Below are 19054 nucleotides of genomic sequence, written 5' to 3'. Positions count from 1 at the left end.
GGGCGCCACTACCAAGAAGGCCCTCTGCCCGGTTCCCTATAACCTCACTTCTCGCAGTGAGGGAACCGCCAGAAGGCCCTCAGAGCTGGACCTCAGTGTCCGGGCAGAATGATGGGGGTGGAGATGCTCCTTCAGGTATACTGGGTCAAGGCCATTTAGGGGCTTTAAAGGTCAGCACCAACACTTTGAATTGTGCTCGGAAACGTACTGGGAGCCAAAGCAGATCTCTCAGGACCGGTGTTATGTGGTCCCCACAGCCACTCCCAGTCACCAGTCTTGCTTCTGCATTCTGGATTAGTTGCAGTTTCTGGGTCACCTTCAAAGGTAGCCCCATGTACCGCCCCACAGTGGGTAGAAATGCACCAGGATAGCATTGTTCTTGTATTAGAAGAAGGCTACCATAGGCAAAAGCACTGAACATGCAAATGAAAGATTGAAGGGGTGTGGGGCAGTAGAGAATAAGAGCTGAGAAGGAATCTCACACTTGCCTGAAGCGCCTTCCCACCCTCTGTAACTGCGTAACTTTTAAATTTTTATTTATTGGTTTGTTATTTGAAGTTGTCTTGTTCAGACTAGTGACACCTAAGAAGTTTAAGGTCTGTGAATTCTGATGTGAAGCAACCTGACTCACAACTCCAAAATTAACATGCAGATAGGAACATAGTTATCCTTAAGAGTTGGTACTTCTTCAAATTTCACAATAATAATAATAATAATAATAATAATGATAATTTATTATTTATACCCCACCATCTGACTGGGTTTCCCCAGCCACTCTGGGCGGCTCTCAACAGAATAATAATAATAATAATAATAATAAAGTAATAAAACATCAAACATTAAAAACTTCCTTAATTAGGGTTGCCTTCAGATGTCTTCTAAAAGTCAGATAGTTGTTTATTTCCTTGATATCTGATGGGAGGGCGTTCCACAGGGTGGGCGCCACTACCGAGAAAGCCCTCTGCCTGGTTCCCTGTAACCTCAGTTCTTGCAGTGAGGGAACCGCCAGAAGGCCCTCGGCGCTGGACCTCAGTGTCCGGGTTGGATGATGGGGGTGGAGACACTCCATCAGGTATATTGGGCCGAGGCTGTTTAGGGCTTTAAAGGTCAGCACCAACACTTTGAATTGTGCTCAGAAACGTACTGGGAGCCAATGTAGGACTTTCAGGACCAGTGTTACATGGTCTCAGGGGCCGCCCCCAGTCACCAGTCTAGCTGCCGCATTCTGGAGCAGTTGTAGTTTCCGGGTCACCTTCAAAATAAAACAATCATACTGCTCTGTCATAGGAAGCTGCCTTATATAGAGTCACACCATTGGTCCATGTAACTAAGGGCTGTCTACACTGACTGGTTGTGGCTCTCCAAGGTTTTAGGCAGGGGCTCCTCCCAGCCTTACCTGGAATTGCTGGAGATTGAGCCTGGGACCTTCTGGAAGCATAGCAGATGCTCTTTCCCTGAGCTACTATCCACATTTCTACATCAATCTGCCATTTCCTTTTCCTTTTCTAAAAAAGCGCAAAAATCATATCATGTGTATTTGAAGGATTTTCTCACAAGATATATCATTCTAAAGCACCTTCTTTCAAGGAACACATTTCTACATATAAAATTATCCCAAAATACGTATTTTTGTATGCATGCTGGTACATTAGTTGTTCTTGTCAGCCAAGATGTGCACCAGAGATGTGAAGAGATGTGAAATCTGAAGCATAAGGAAATTCAAATCAACACATAAGTTCAGGAGAAGTAGACCAGTTCATTTCTGATCATAGCTGTCAACTTACAGATTTGAAAATAAGGGACCAGCAGCCTCGAAAATAAGGGCTCAGCAGCCAAAATAAGGGATTTTCGGAGCACAGGTATGTTCAACTTCTGAGCCCTTCCAAGCCAAAGGCAGAAAGCCCAGCCAGCAGCCAAACAAAGCCTCAAGTGGTGGTTCCCACAGCGCAGCAACCCAGCAAAGGGGATGCAGGAAGGGAAACCACCGTCACCTCACCGCTGGGAAGCGCTGAGCAAAGGCGAGTCCCCAGGCAACGCGGCCAATTTGATCGGCACAAGGCATGCAAGCTCCACCCCCCAGTTGTTCTTAGACTCCTTATTGGGTGAGCAACGCAGCCAAGCAACACAGTTGGAGCCTCCCTCCTCCCTGGCCGGCATGGAGGGAGAGGAGCTGCTTCCTCTGAAACCCAGGAAATTTAAGGGACATCATCAATAAGGGGCAGCAGTGGGTCACGGCGCTGGGATAAGGGACTTTCCCGCCAAATAAGGGATGGTTAACAGCTATGTTTCTGATTTCACAAAGAAAATATTCCTTGGGCCTGCCCAGGTTTTAAGCACGCATATGTCCTTCTTCCTATGAGTATATGAATCACTGTGCTTGCCAAAATAACATCTATGACGTGGCTTTTATACTTCTTGGAGCTTAGTTAGTTATTGCATGTATTCTTGCTAAGCTATAGCCACTTCCATGCTGAAAGAAAATAACAAAAGTATCTTTGACAGATTTCAGCATCTAAAACTTCCTAACTAAAATATTTTGCCCAACAAAATGGAAACTTAATTCTTTTTTAAAAAAATAAGTAAGAAAAAGGCAATCATTCTGTGTGCTATTTTAGATCAGGGTTAGCTATACAGATTCAATTATTTATCAGCAAAATATGAATATTGCTACAGCAAATGAGGATGAACATCTGTACATCAATGAATTATCCATGTAGCTGTCCCTGAAATGCTTTCTGTCCATATTTTCAGAAGATGTTGTAATGGTGTTTTTGAGGTGTATTTTTATCCAGCGGAGTCATGTTGCGTAACAGCTTATGGAATGGCTATGAATCTTACGAGCATTATCTTAAAATCGTGATGCTAAGTACTTTCTTAAGTATCTGTGAATATGATAAGCAGAGAATGACATGCAGGATTGACGGGCCTTTGAAATCACATCGTTATCCGTGCTTCAAAATGCATCTCTCCCTTTCTCCATTGTAGATGAACACTTTAAAAGATGGAGAGATATCAGCTGGCAATTTCGCCAGTGTCACTCCATTTTGAGTTGGAATGCTGTTGATATAACCATTGCAAAGAGCTTCCAGATTTGGAGACCACACAGTAGAAGTTATGTTGCATAAAAGCAATATGTAGCACGGGCATAGGCTTGTCATATTTCAGAAAGTGAAAATATGGACACAAAAGTTTTTGAGCTTTTTTCTTGGACGTATGGCAACCTGAAATCCCTCATTTTAATATAGCACCTTTTCTCTCCCTCCTGCCTACCTAAGGCTGCCACCCTCCCTTGTACCACCTCATGTACGGACAGGAAGCCATCGCAAGGAGCTCCATGTACAGTGGTACCTCGGGTTAAGTACTTAATTCGTTCCGGAGGTCCATACTTAACCTGAAACTGTTCTTAACCTGAAGCACCACTTTAGCTAATGGGGCCTCCTGCTGCTGCCGCGCCGCTTGAGCACGATTTCTGTTCTCAACCTGAAGCAAAGTTCTTAACCTGAAGCACTATTTCTGGGTTAGCGGAGTCTGTAACCTGAAGCGTATATAACCTGAAGCGTATGTAACTGAGGTACCACTGTACCTCCTTTCCCTTCCTCCCTCCTATCCATGTCCCCCACTGAAGCCTGTCTCCGAAGCTTTCCACCAGATGGTATCAGCACCAAATGTGAAATGGAGGAGGCAATTGTTAGGCTGGAACCTGGAACTGCAACCGGCCAAACCTCAGCCTCTTTTGGCTCTCAGCAGCACCTTCTTGGTTTCTAAGCATGAAGGGCGAGGTTGTTGACAGGGCACCCCTCAAGGAATGAACCACCATCACCCGTGGCGGCAGCAGCAGAGCCGCTAGCTGCATTATGGGCAAGAGAACCCCTATAAGGAAGCCGAGACTGCGGTAGGGTGAGAGTAGTCAGGGGTGGGGGTGGCGTTCATGCTAAGCTTGATGTTTTCGAGCTATTTTTATGGGAAATTGGCAAAACGACACCAGATTTTCCTGGACATTTGACCAATTTCCACCCAGACACTGCTTCCGACTGCAGTATTCCAGATAGGTCGGAGAACTTCCAGACGTATGGCAACCCTAGCGTAGCCAGGATTTTTGTTGGGGTAGAACAGGCCTTTTGTTAGGGTGGGTGCAGAACCTCAGTTACCTATGTATTTTTATTTATTTTTGTTTATTTAGGGGAGCAGCTGCCCTTCCCTGCCCCCTACCTTGGCTACGCCCATGATATGTAGCTGAAGATGACATATAGATAGTATTTCAGCAAGAGCTCTGGAATTCTGGTGCTTCCTAAGAGATTTGCTTCCGAGTCTTGACTACATTGCTTTGTAGAATAAAGAAGGGTGCAATAGCCCATTCATGCAAATAAAATATTTGCTTGTACCCCATTCTGCCATGGCAGGTGTTGGTGACTGCAGGATTTTCTTATGAGCAGATGGACTTAGCAGGAGCTCCTGCATTGTGGTCCTAACCTGGTAGGGCAAGCATGCCACTACTTGCAAACAGTTATGGGTAGATTGTCCAGTTTGCTTGTTTGTGACACTATGGGGCATGAGCTCACCATTCCCACCACTTCTTGGCATGGGCTGGCTGGGGCCAATGGGAGTTATAGTCCAAACATCTGGAGGGCACCATGTTGGGGAACTTAGTGGGTCAGTATTGCCCCAAAAGAGCAGATGGGTGCTTACTTGAAATGAGATCTGATTATGTGTTCCTGCACTGCAGGAACTAGATGACTCTCAGGGTTCCTTCTAACTCTACAATTCTATGAAGAAGGCCGCCTGCAAGAAAGCAGTTGCATCTACCCCCATATCAATCTGTTCATGGTTGCATGAGTGCTGGAACCTGCCATTCCAAGCAGCCAGTCGACAGGGCAAAACCATGGGATCATATTGTCTAGTTTAATTCTCAGGCCAACCCAAAGTGTCAGTATGCCAAACTAGTTTAATCAGGCTCAATGACATTCTTGAAGGGTGCTCCTCAGTTCTGGAAATACTGGAGCCTATGTTGGAGATGATTAAACCACAGAGCCTAGGACTTGCCGATCAGAAGGTCAGCAGTTCGAATCCCCATGATGGGGTGAGCTCCCGTTGCTCGGTCCCTGCTCCTGCCAACCTAGCAGTTCGAAAGCACGAAGTGCAAGTAGATAAATAGGTACCACTCCAGCGAGAAGGTAAACGGCGTTTCCATGCACTGCTCTGGTTCACCAGAAGTGGCTTGGTCATGCTGGCCACATGACCCGGAAGCTGTACGCAGGCTCCCTCGGCCAATAAAGCGAGATGAGCGCCGCAACCCCAGAGTCAGCCACGACTGGACCTAATGGTCAGGGGTCCCTTTACCTTTACCTTATGTTGGAGATGGGAATACATATACCCAGTGCTATTTTTCTAGAAAAAGAGGTGCCAGGGCTCACCTTCCTTGTTCTCTTAGAATGGCAATGGCACCCACCTGAGAGGTATCAGAGCTGAGCTCTGGTGAGCTCCGGCTGAAAAAAAAAGCCCTGGATATACTGTGTATATATCAGGCTGGATTTTGGTAACTAAAATAAAGCTAATATTAGGTGGGTTTTCCATAGTTATGTTTTATCCCACCCATTTCAACAGGTTTTCCTCCATATTTCTCACATGCATTTGTACAGGAGCCTGAGGCTAGACTAGAGCAATCTAACTGTCCAATGTAAGGTACAAAATGCAATTGTACAGTTAACTCACACAAATAATTTGTAGGGGAGTGTCAGCACAGATCTCTCCCACGACAATTTCAATAATAATTCGGCTGTATTTCAAGCAGAAAGCTGGCAGGTCAAAATCAAAGTAGTTTCGATCATGGATCTCCTGACATCTTGACTAGTTCTGTTCAAAGGCCAACCCAAAGGGCCCTCTGCCTTCCTCGCTCTTATGGAAAAGAACCATTCAACTATTAAATGGTTCCTTGCATATAACTTGAGTAAAACTATTAGCACATGGTGTGGTTTCTTCCCTTCATTATGTCAACTGCTTATTATAGAATCTCCCTGGCACAGAAGCAAGAGGGAAGAAGGAAAGGAGGCTCTGTGTCATCTTGCCATTGTGCCAGCCAATACAAAGTGACAGAAAGGGGGTTAGGACAGGGTTGAAGGTATTAAAATATGAATACTGCACATTGATATGCAGAGTACAAGAGTGCTAATCTTGCACATTTTTCATTCCATACATATTGTGGAAGAGTGCCTTGGAAGCACTACAGAATTGTACATTTCTGATTAATTCAAGACTCTGTCTATAGGAGCACATGTGCAGAGCCCTGATAAGGAGAGACAATGTTCTAACATATAAACATTTTTTTAGAGGCCTAAACAATTTGGAGCCGCTAAGTGCATATATACTAGACACCGATACTTGCTTATTGACTTTTGTAATTGCAGGAAGAATAAATTGCCACCATATCCAATCCTGGCAATCCTTAAAACACTTCTTGAAAGTCTGAAAATTAAGGTTTCCAATTGTATTAATTTTTAGTTAACAGAAATTCAAATGCTTATGGTCTGCATTTTATTGCAACCCATTTTGGATTTCATTTATAGAAATGGAGTAAAGATAGGGAGCTATTAGTTGAGTCTCCCACTCTGTTGTGAACTAGGTTCTATCGAAACTGAACTGAGAGATAGGCTAAAATCCTACCCACTTTACCCAGACGAATGGTTAATAGAAAAAGAAAAAGCAGCAGTACAGATCTTAAATGAAAGAGATCATGCACTTCAATGGCACACATTCAGAAACACATTAAGGCTTTCTACAGTTTTTTTTTGTTTCCTCTATGTCAACCCAGGAAAGGAGGCCGGCCCATATCAGTTACCCTACTTCCTACTGCCTGTTGTCTTTGTCCATGGAGTTTGACAACAGGCAGTAGGAAGTAGGGTAACTGATATAAGACAGCATCTTAAAAAGCAGAGACATCACCTTGCCAACAAAGGTCTGTATAGTTAAAGCTATGGTTTTCCCAGTAGTGATGTATGGAAGTGCAAGCTGGACCATAAAGAAGGCTGATCGCCGAAGAATGGATGCTTTTGAATTATGGTGCTGGACGAGACTCTTGAGAGTCCCATGGACTGCAAGAAGATCCAACCTATCCATTCTGAAGAAAATCAGCCCTGAGTGCTCACTGGAAGGACAGATCATGAAGCTGAGGCTCCAATACTTTGACCATCTCATGAGAAGAGAAGACTCCCTGGAAAAGACCGTGATGTTGGGAAAGATGGAGGGCACAAGGAGAAGGGGACGACAGAGGACGAGATGGTTGGACAGTGTTCTCGAAGCTACCAACATGAGTTTGACCAAACTGTGGGAGGCAGTGGAAGACAGGAGTGCCTGGCGTGCTCTGGTCCACGGGGTCACGAAGAGTCAGACACAACTAAACAAATAAACAACAACAACTTCCTACTGCATATTTAGCTGGAAGTCTGAAATCAGACCCCTATATCTATAGGCACCTCACTCAGTCAGGGTTGCTAATTCCATGGGTGCCCCCTTTTCAGTTGTCTCACTAAGCATGTGCATATTTGGATCATGTGGCAGGATGCAAAAGGTAGGGGCAGAGCTAACAGGCATAGTAATGTTACCCTCTCCATTTATAGCATATGGGAGAAAATGCATATTTACGTATACAGAAAGAAGTTTAAACATTCAGTCCTATAGCAGTCTAGAATCATAGAGTTGGAAGGGATCTTGAGGGTCACCTAGTCCAACCCCGTGCAATGTAGGAATCTCAACTAAAACATCCTTGGCAGATGGTCATACAACTTCTGCTTTAGAACCTCCAAGGAAGGAGAATCCACCACCTTCCAAGGGAGTCTGTTCCACTGTCAAACATCTCTTACTATAAGAAATGAGATTCAATTGTTTTTGAGAAACCCATGCTGGGTCTTAGTAATCACAGCATCTTGTTCTAAGTGTTCACAATTAACATCTAGGGCATTTCCTGGTATCAATGTCAAGAACACTGATCGGAAGTTACCCAGGTCTTCTCCCCCCCCCCCCTTTTGATGCTGGGGACAACATTTGCCCACCTCCAGTTTGTAGGGACCTCACCTGATCTCCAAGAATTTTCAAAAATTTATAGACAGAGCCTCTGAGATGACATCCACAAGTTCTTTTAGTACCCTTGGGCGTAGCTCATCAGGCCCTGGAGATTTGAATTAATTTTACCCAGTAGCTCAAGGTGGATCTCAAGTTGCTGTACTTGCTGTACTGTCTCTTCCAGCGAGGCAACCAGCTTGCACTGGTTGCAGGTATAACTTTGCATGTTCTTGGACAAGAAGACAAACGTGGCACAGGTGCTGCAAGTTACTGCAGCAGCTCCTTTGACATCCATGTCTCTTGGTCCTACATACACCATGAGACAATTAGGGATGTAGGTGATACTGTGGTCTAAACCACTGGGCCTCTTGGGCTTGCCAATCGGAAGGTCGGCAGTTTGAATCCGCACGACGGGGTGAGCTCCCGTTGCTCTGTCCCAGCTTATGCCAACCTAGCAGTTCTAAAACATACCAGTGCAAGTAGATAAACAGGTACCTCTGCGGCGGGAAGATAAACAGCATTTCCGTGCACTCTGGTTTCCAGCGTGGTGTCCCATTGCACCAGAAGCGGTTTAGTCATGCTGGCCACATGACACAGAAAGCTGTCTGTGGACAAATATCGGCTCCCTCGGCCTGAAAGCGAGATGAGCACTGCAGCCCATAGTCAACTTTGATTGGCCTTAACCATCCAGGGGTCCTTTACCTTTTTTTACCTACAGCATGAGACAACACTCTGGGCCTCCCCCTCAAACTTCCCCTCTAAACACCCCTGTGTACAAGTCCTTCTCACGAGCTCCTGCTCACAAGCTTCCAGAGGTTGCAATCAGCTAAATATAACTAAATCCTCTCCTAACTCTCTTCCTCCTTCAGTTTGTCTTCCTCTCAGCCAAAACGTGTAAGCCATATTGAGTTTAATGAGACTTATTTCAAGGGAAGTGTGTATAGGACTGCATAATTTATACAGCAAAGGCAAATTATTCATTGTATTAGCATTCTTTTCACTGCAAGCAACAGACAAATTAATAAAACCCTTCTGTCAATCACACCCAGCTTTCCATAGATCTGACAAGGCTTAAAAATATCCACCTGGCCAGCACTGTCCACAAGCTGCATGTCATATAACAAGTGATGGGTCACATAAATTCTCCACTGCACGTCGACATCCCTTCTTTTCCTGTGCACATGGACCTGTGCAAAATTCGCTGCAAGAGTTGCTTCTTCATGCAACTCAATCCAATCCGCCACATCCATGACTTATGCTTGTTCCAAGGAAATCAGTGTGCTATTTTGACACTTTCCACTTACAACGTGCTGCTGGAATAATACTCCCAGCTCAATGTGTTTCCCTTTATGGAGGAAAGTTTAAAATGTGCTGTCAGTGCATTCAGGTGTTGCAATGAAAGTGGCCACATGTGGGTCTTTCTAACTATTGAAATATATTATTTTCTTCATTTGGTGCCACACGTTTTCCTGTAACGCTGCAAAGATTAATCTATAAAGGTTAATGTGTATCTTTTCCATAGTGATGGGAAAGAGTTTATGTGCAAGGAGGTGTGACTGTTCCATAACAGTGTTCTTGGGAATTTTGTGGTGGAAGTCCGGCGAACTGTATTTCAGCTGGCTGTTGTCCATGATGAAACAAAGCAACCTAAGCGCTTTTATAAGTTTCAGATACCGAGTTCTGTCCAGGAGAACAACCTGGAACATCATTTTGGGCAAACAATCCAGCTGCTCTGCATTTTGAGCGATGTTGGCAAGGGAGTGTGATATTTCATCTCAGGCCGGAATGAGATGCAGTTAGGGAAATAGCTCTTGCTCTTTTGGGGGATTCAAGATCACATATGGAAATTATATTCGCAGCATAATAAATACATAGCTTTAATAATGAAATACAGAGATTACTCAGATTGCTATGTGTGCACACAGGCACGGCAGTGATTGAAAATGTAACTTTAATCTCAGTATGCAGTTCCAGTGTCGTCTAGAGTAGCCATTCTCTACCTGGTGCCTCCCAGATGTTCCGGGCTACAACTCACTTCATCCCTGATTGCAGGCCATGCTGAGTAACACTGATGGGAATTGGAGTCCAAAACATCTGGATGGCCCAGATTGGGAAAGATTCCAGACTTAACACTACGCCACCGTAGATGCTTTTTAGACTCATTTACCAATGTACCTGGACGCGGGTGGCACTGTGGGTTAAACCACAGAGCCTAGGACCTGCTGATCAGAAGGTCGGCGGTTCGAATCCCCATGACGGGGTGAGCTCCTGTTGCTCAGTCCCTGCTCCTGCCAACCTAGCAGTTCGAAAGCATGGCAAAGTGCAAGTAAATAAATAGGTACCACTCCAGTGGGAAGGTAAACGGCGTTTCCGTGTGCTGCTCTGGTTCGCCAGAAGCAGCTTAGTCCTGCTGGCCACATGACCCAGAAGCTCTATGCCGGCTCCCTTGGCTAATAAAGCGAGATAAGCACCGCCACCCCAGAGTCGGACACGACTGGGCCTAATGGTCAGGGGTCCCTTTACCTTTACCTTTACCTTTACCAATGTACCACCTGAAACCAAATGTATCCCCCCACCCAGCTCTCCTACCCCACTACAGTGGTACCTTGGTTCTCGAATTTAATCCGTTCTGGGAGTCCGTTCAAAAACCAAGGCGCGGCTTCTGATTGGCTCCAGGAGCTTCCTGCACTCAACTGGAAGACACAAGCTACGTCGGATGTTCTGCTTCCAAAAAAGTTCACAGACACACACTTCTGGGTTTGTGGCATTCGGGAGCCAATTTGTTTGGGAGCCAAGCCATTTGACTACCAAGGTACCACTGTATTTTCTTATTCTGCTGTCCTATGCATTTGTCAGCCCACAGCATGGTACATAATGCAAACATATTCTGTTGGAACATTTAGCCCATCCCTTATAATAAAAAGCATACTTTACAAAGGACTTCAATAAAGGCTGCATCGTTATGAATGGCAAATCACCCCCTTGCCTTTTTCTCCCAGTCTTCCTCTTCTAAATTTACTTTAGCACCTGGGGAACCAGGCAGTGCTCTCTCTTCTTTTGCTGCAATTGTAAGACAAGTTAGGGCTTCCCGGTATAAAATTAAAGTGGAGACAGAAGAAAATGACACCCAGTGGCTTAGAACCAACAATGACACATGCAAAATCATTGCTTGGCTTTCAGAGAAATCCCAGGCTTTACAGAACAGAATATGCAAACATTGTTAAAGAATAAACACTGCTGACAGGAACAAGCAAACAAGCATCTGCTTAAAAAGGCAATATAAAGAAATTGGTTGCTTTCAAAGCAGCAGTGAAGGTGTTTTTTTCCCAATAGCATAATGTGTGATTTCAAGCATTATCATGTTTCTTATGCTTTTCTGGAGAGAAAAAAGAAAAATAATCATAGAAATAGAGGCAATTTAAAGAAAATGTCCGAAGTTTGCCTGTGCAGTTTCCATGGTATGACTGTTTCACAGCACTAGAAAGTTTTAATACCACATTGAAGTGGTAGCCCATTAGCTTGGCTGACTCTATGAAGATTCTTTCTTTTGAGTCAGAGTAGTGCTCTGCCTAGTTTAGTGCTGGCTGTGTGCAGGCGTCACACTAAACTATAGATTTGTATGAGAACAAGTTGCAGCAAGGCTTGGACGAAACAAGCTCCTCCTGCTCCATCTCCATCATCATGATGAGGCAGAGAGTGGAAGTTTTCATTTACAGCTTGCTTTGTCCTTGACTTTAGTTTGAAGTAAGGCAACTTAAAACCAAGGGTTACAAAGCAGCCCCCCTGCTACAGAACTTAGCAGGCAGAAACAATATGGAAAGCAGAGTCACATATAATTGCCCCAATACCATCATGAGCAGAAATCATTATGAATGATATCAGGGGCTGGGTTTTATACTGGTTTTGAGGAGACTACAAATTCTAACAGAGATTACAAACTAAAACTCATAAAGATATATATAACACAATAATTCGTTACAGAATTAGAGATAAGAGTTTATGAGTAGAGACAAGTTTATGTTAGTCTATAGTCTGATTCAATGTGAAGGTCTTAGTTTCAATCATTGAGCAAGTCAGAAGTCAATTATAGATCATAAACCAGTAAGTTCATGTTAGTCCATAGTCAGATTCAACGTGAAGGTCTTAGTTTCAATCATTGTGCAGAAGTCAGGAGTCAGTTATGGATCAGAAACCAGGACAGGGCCCTTTTTCGATGTATTCACCTTCATCAGCTAATTTTTAAAGGATTGTGTAAATTTGAAGACTTTCGGTCAAATATATCCTGTTATTTTCTACATTTCTCAGAGATAACAACTACGTGTGGGTAGATCAACGTGTATCTTGAGCTTTTCTGTGTGTTTTGTATTTTTCAAGGGCAAAGGGAAATCTTTGCTACCTTAGGACAAAGAAGACTGCGAGAAGAAATTTCAGAGGCTTCAAGAGGCTGGCCACCCAAATACTAAACAGCAGTTAATCAAAAGTGAAAGTGGAAAACAGAGAGGAATATGGGAATGGTGAGTGCAGGAGTCCAAGTTTTGTTCTGGCTTGTTCACGTTGCACTAAGCTACGGTTTAGCGTGATGTCCAAACAAAGTGGATATCCAGTGTGCCAAGGAGAAGTTTTTTCCAGCCCTTGTAACCCATTATCCATCTATCTCCAGTTATATGCAAAGTACACTCGTACCTTGGATCCCGAACGCCTTGCGAGTCGAACGTTTTGGCTCCCGAATGGCACAAACCCAGAAGTGAGTGTTCCGGTTTGCCAATGTTCTTTGGAAGCCGAAGGTCCGACACGGCTTCCTTCTGCCAATCGGAAGCTGCGCTTTGGTTTCTGAACATTTCAGAAGTCGAACGGACTTCCAGAATGGATTCTTTTTTACTTCCAAGGTACGACTGTATATGTTCTTCCACCAAGGCTATATTTTCAGTGAAATGTGCGTCACAAACCCAGGATCTCTTTCCCGGAAAATTGCCACCAGTTTGGACCCCCTCAGAATCTATGTAGTTAGGGTTTTATTTCCAAAATGTTCAAAAAAAAAAAAATAGCAACATGGTGGTTCAGATTGGCCCTTCTCCAAAACATTTAGAAGTGTTAAATTCCTGTATCAGGTGACTCATAATAATTTAGACTCCATTTGTTTCCTGTAACTAGCCTCTAATGACATTGGAAAGGTCAGTAATTATTCCATAAAACAACCTGGAATTCACATGGGTACTGTGCTCTAACATCTGTACTAAAGTGTTGAAATAATGTTGCAAGGATCAAATCCAGGTGCCTGCTCTTAAAAGGAGCCCAAGAGGAGGAAAATTGGAAAAATGCATGTTCACAATTTCCACTAAAAAGATTTTCACTCAATGAAACAGCTCAGTAATAGAACTGAGACTCACAGAAGCCTTGGTCCCCATGCTGAGATTCAGTAGAACTGGGAAGGTGTTAAAATAAGATGGCATCAAGCTTGCCTGGCATAGTTTGCACTTCTGTGGTCCTCAAGTATGCAAACTTGGCCTCCTCTGAGTTTTAAACTGCAGTGCTTCCTATTGCCTCCGTTTTGCTTCATCCCATCCCTAGAGTACATTGCATGCCGCGTGATAAAACATCGCGTCATCATAACCAAGCTTCAAAACTGGGAACACTGTGATAAGAGCAGGGAAACGATGGGAATTGATGCTCCATCAACACAATATAATGTGTTAAGTTATAATTTTCAGTCGTACCAAACAGGCTCTAGAAATAAATTCAAGGAAAGCTTCCTTGACATTCAGAGACCTCTGGCACCAAGAGGCCAGAGATCTCGCAATAGATCCCAGCCTTCCTTTTTCCACTGCTACAGCGATCAGTTGATAGATCTCTGGGTGATTTTATACATTATATTGTATTTATATATCTCTTACAAAGATATGTTCGCCCCATGTCCAGAATAGAAATCAGACCAAAGAATATGATTGGTATTCACTGTTGTTGCTGTTGTTGTTATTGTCGTTGTTGTTGCTGTTTTCAGTCCGCAAATGATATGTAATTGATTACTTCCTCTCCCCAAACCCATTTGCATTGTGTTTCCTTTCCACCTAAATGAATAGCGGGAATAATGTACTAATTACACGAGTAAGTAAAATTCCACTGCAGCAGAGAGCAAGCTCCATAATGTCGTTTTTGTTTGAAGATGAACTGCAGAAGGAATGCTACATGCAACAAAACAGGGTCTCCACTACACTCAGTCAGTTATATCATTGTAACTTTGTTGTGAAGATGCGACACTAGATGGTGCTGTAGAGCAAAAAACTTTGTCTGTGCGGTTTCACATAGGGTTTTTTTTTCCTTTTGTTATAACAAACTAATTAATGACTTATGTATAGCATGTTTTTCCCTGTGTGTAGATCCAGCCTGAGTTTTATCCAAAATGGGCATGCACAGCTTGGAGATGCGAATTGGGAGGAAAGTATATGGAACCTACAAAAAACTAGTCATATTGTTAACAATTATGTGGACAGTATTTTAAAAAGTAAACACCAAGTGCTGGTCCAGTTTGGGCCTTGCATGAGGATAAGGGGCTTTAACTTTGTGTTCCCGACCGTAGTCCCATTCCAGACTGAGTGGCCTTCAACAGTGATTTACACTGGACGACAAACTTCCCTAGATGCAAATGGGAATTTTTCTTCTAATGCAAATAACAAAAGCAGAGTGTCTGTGTCAATCAGGACCGAAGTGGAGGCAAAAAGTTGAAGACTTGTAGACAGGCTGTCAGTCTGGATTCCTAGGAGGGGAAGGCATGCTTACTATTAACTTTAAAATAGACATTAATGCAATTTGCTAATTGCATGAGTAACATCTTGTCTGGTTTCGCCTGATAATAATCTTGGAGCCCCGTGAGAGTTTCAGATCTTATCTGTTCTCCTCCAATTCCCTAAAAGAAACAAATGTAATTAGAGGAAATGTCTTCACCACTTGTACATTTAGGGTGGAAGTATGTTGGCATTCATAATGATCCTGGAGGACGGCCACCAGATCCACACACACAAAAGTGCAATGTAGTTTCTTTAGTGAAACCATTATCTTCGGTAACCTCCGGTAAGCTTTTCGGCTCAGGCGCTGCCAAACTGCTCGCCTTAGATTACAGAAAGCCATCTTTGTTTTGGGAAACAGACTACTGGACAAATTGCAAAAGAAAAATAAAGCCAAGAGATTGGCTTTCTGGTGGAGAAATCAATGATTGATTAGATCAGGGACATTAATATCCCCCAGCTCCAGTGAGTGAGTGCCTTGGCAAACTCCGTAGTTACAAGAATGGAACATTCAGTGGTTACAAGAATTACACTAATCACTGATCATACACACCATTAGCTATGACCTACATCATTGCTTGTCTGTTATTAAATTAGTGAATTAAAATATGTTTTTTAAAGAAATGATACCACAGGCTTAAGCCTATTTAAGCCTATTTCAGGTGTTATTTATCTATTTTTTTCTGCTGATATCCTGATATATAATCATGACAAGTCAGAAAATTAGCTGTCTCAGTAATATTTCTATAGTGTATTCCAATTCCCGTTTGGTGTTCGTTTTTATTACATATTATAACTGATTCAATAATGGAGACATTTCCCTAAAGCCAACTTGTAGCTGGCTGGGCAAGTTAATATGTCAACACGCAGAACTCTGAGAGAGGATGGCAGCAATGGATAACAATTTCATTCGCCTTAAAACCTCCAATTTTACACTGAAGGAATGCTTGACAGCATGTTATTGACCATAGTTTCCTTTCAACGCAGTTCTAAAACACATCCAAAGTGCCATGTTTTTGTTGTTTTGCATCTTTTTTTGATAACCACTCATTACAATTCACAGCAAACGGTGTCATAGACCTAACCCTTACCAACAGACCTAACCCAAGGCAGAATTAGTCATCCCACATCTCTTTCCAACCAACGATGCTTATGGGACAAATACCTTGAGATTATTAGTGCAAATTATTAGGATCAAACTTCAGAGGAAGGCAACAGCCCTACCACGACAATCTACCTGAGTGAGACTTCAACTCTGACCACAAATGTGAGCAAAACACATCCACTAAGGCAAGAATGTGGGAATGACTGTGGCCTTCCACATATCGGACTCCAGCTTCCATCAATCCCAGCAAGCAGGGCCAGTGGTCAGGGATGATGGGAACTGTAGTAGAGCAATGTCTAGAGGGCCACAGGTTATTCATTCCAGCATTAAGGACCACTTCAGATGTGATGCCAGCAAAATGGCTGCCACCCAATCCAGCCCCCAGGTGTGAAGGTTTCACATTTGGTCTTGGGATTTGTAAGCAGTTTGATGTGGAGAAATTCACTTTCATGTGGAAACCTTCCATGTGTAACAGGCTGTTTTGGGAGCTGATGGCACCACCATGAAATTGGAGCAGTCCTACAGCCATTCTTAATTGTTACTACTACAAATCTTGCTGGATCCTACACCACATCTGACCAAAATTATTAGGAGGGAGTGCTATTATTATCTAATTTCTGTCACAAACCACTTTCTTCTTTCTCTATGCTTTTGATAATTTCCTTAGAATTCTAAAAATATATATCAATGGGACAAGTTAACCGCAACTAGCCTAAATTGCATTAATTTCATTAAGATTAAACCAGGACTAACTTAAACTTGACCCAACCCATGTATTGGTAATTGTTTTGGAAGATTGTGGAGGGCAGGGAGTATATCAGTACACCTTAACTACTGATCAGCAATGATAGCTTATGCAGGTGATAGATTTTTCCTACTTTCTTAAGCCTGTATATTTATAATTTCCACCGGATAACATCCACTTACTCTTCCACCATCACCATCCCAGAACCAATTAACTACTAATAAAAATAAAGCACTAAACTGGTATCTTGAAATCTGTTCCTTTCAGTGGATGCCTGCAAACACCAGGCATATCTTAAGTGGAAATCAGCCGACTATAGCTCTAATTGCCACAGCTGAATATAACCCTAATTTGAAAACTAATCTCAAACTTATCAAGAGTACAAGCACAGAGCTTCTTTGTGCCGTATTGAGTTAGGCAATCATATGATGTATTGTAAACAGGTTTTAATGAGGAGCAGCCCACATATGCCAGTTGCACTGACTCCTCAAAATTATGCAGCAGCTAAAGCAAATAAATAAAAGCCTCTTTAGCCACTGTGGAATCCTACGCTAAGACTTTAATCCTAAACACACGTACTAGGTAAACCCCACTGAACACAGAGGGGTTTACTTCCAAGTGAATATGCATAGGATTGCACCGTAACAGATTTATAAAAAGGAATTTAAAATGTAAATGTAACTATTCTGCTATGAGAAACTAATGCAAAAGGATAGAAAACATAGAGACACAAATCTCTAAGCTTTGGTCCTAGTGATTTCCACTAAAATAAGGGTGTTTAATTTTGATGTATCTGAAGAAGTGTGCAGGCACATGAAAGCTCATACCAAGAACAAACTTCTTTGGTCTCTAAGGTGCTACTGGACATATATATATATATATATATATATATATATATATATATATATAATTTCAATAATAATCATATTTTTTTAAAAAACACAAAAAAAACCCAATGTTATTCATATTGTTCCATAGCAGCAGGGCAGCCACTAAAGTCAGCTGGCTTGGGTGTCATGCAATGCACCCCCAAAAGTATTTTTACATGCACCCCAATCTCTGAGCAAACTGTGAGTATTTTTACTTGCACCCCAACCTCTGAACGATGAGAGGCTCCAAGTTCAGTTTCCTTGGAATGTATTTCACTGGAGACTGCAGCTGCGATGACTTTGTGGTGATGCAGAAAAATAGCTAAAGAAGCCGAAAACCAAGACCAAGTAAACCCAATGAAGAAGACCTAAGAGATATATGAATCTTTTTCCTTTGCAAAGACGCCAAATGTAACAAGTGCATAAGGGTCACCTTAGGGATACACATTTACAAGTAGTAAATGCACAATTACAACAAATACCTAGATACAATTTAAAATACCTGGATACAATTACAAGAAAATACTTGGATACAATTATAAAAATAGGGTAAATTCAGGAAATAGGGTAATGGGCAGTGCAGGGAAGAAAGAAAAAGGCTTTATTTGACAAAAAGGAGAGAAGGAGGGGAATAATGAGAGAAGCGAATTAAAAGGAGAGCAGACTAAAAGGCAAATTTTTTTTTTTTAAATAATCTTTATTAAAGTTTCAAAAGGTTACAAAAAACAAAACAAAAACACACACAAAAATAACACAAAACACAACATAAAAAATTCCACCTTTTAAGTCTCATTTTCAATAACTTCTTTTCATGACTTCCCCACGCCTCCCCTTATTGTATTCCAACTCCGATTGTTTATTCAAGCAAGTTTTTATCCTTAATGTCCTAATCATAATTTATTAATTTACTTAACCATAAATTATTAATGTGATTCTTTATAATAATTTTAAACCTTAATTCATTATTATCCATTAATTTAGATTATTTAACAATTTTTAGAATATATACCTTAATCATACATAAAAAGAGATAAAAAAAAAGAGATATAAAAACAAATTATAAAATACCTTCCCTAAGATTGTCCCTAATTCCCATCCACAGATTCCCCATTCTTATAATAATAAAGAGCATATAGTTTTACACTGCAAAATAAAAATCAGGCCCCCTTTGGACTTCTAAACCCCACCCTTCTCTTCCCGGTTTCAATCCCAAACCAAAGTCCAATTAGTCCATCTTTTTAGCCTGGTGACCTTACGTCCGAGGCTCTCGAATCTCTCTCAGTCCCTTTCCGCCGGCTTCTTCGAAAATCTTTCATATTGAACACCCCAGGTCGGGGAAGTACCTTCTCCATGTTAACCATATTTCTTCCAGCAAGGCCTACTTGTTTAGAGGTGGAGCTCCAACTCTGTTTCTTAAGTCTATATGTCCCAAATAATCCAGTTTTCATCTTAGTCGAATTGGAATTCTTCTTGGCAGGTCTCCGGCTCTCTTTTATCTTCTGTA

The sequence above is a fragment of the Podarcis pityusensis genome (assembly GCF_964106645.2).
Source record: "Podarcis pityusensis genome assembly, chromosome: 11".
NCBI lineage: Eukaryota > Metazoa > Chordata > Lepidosauria > Squamata > Lacertidae > Podarcis > Podarcis pityusensis.
The sequence above is the reverse complement of the archived record's forward strand: the minus strand, read 5'-3'. Positions refer to the sequence as shown.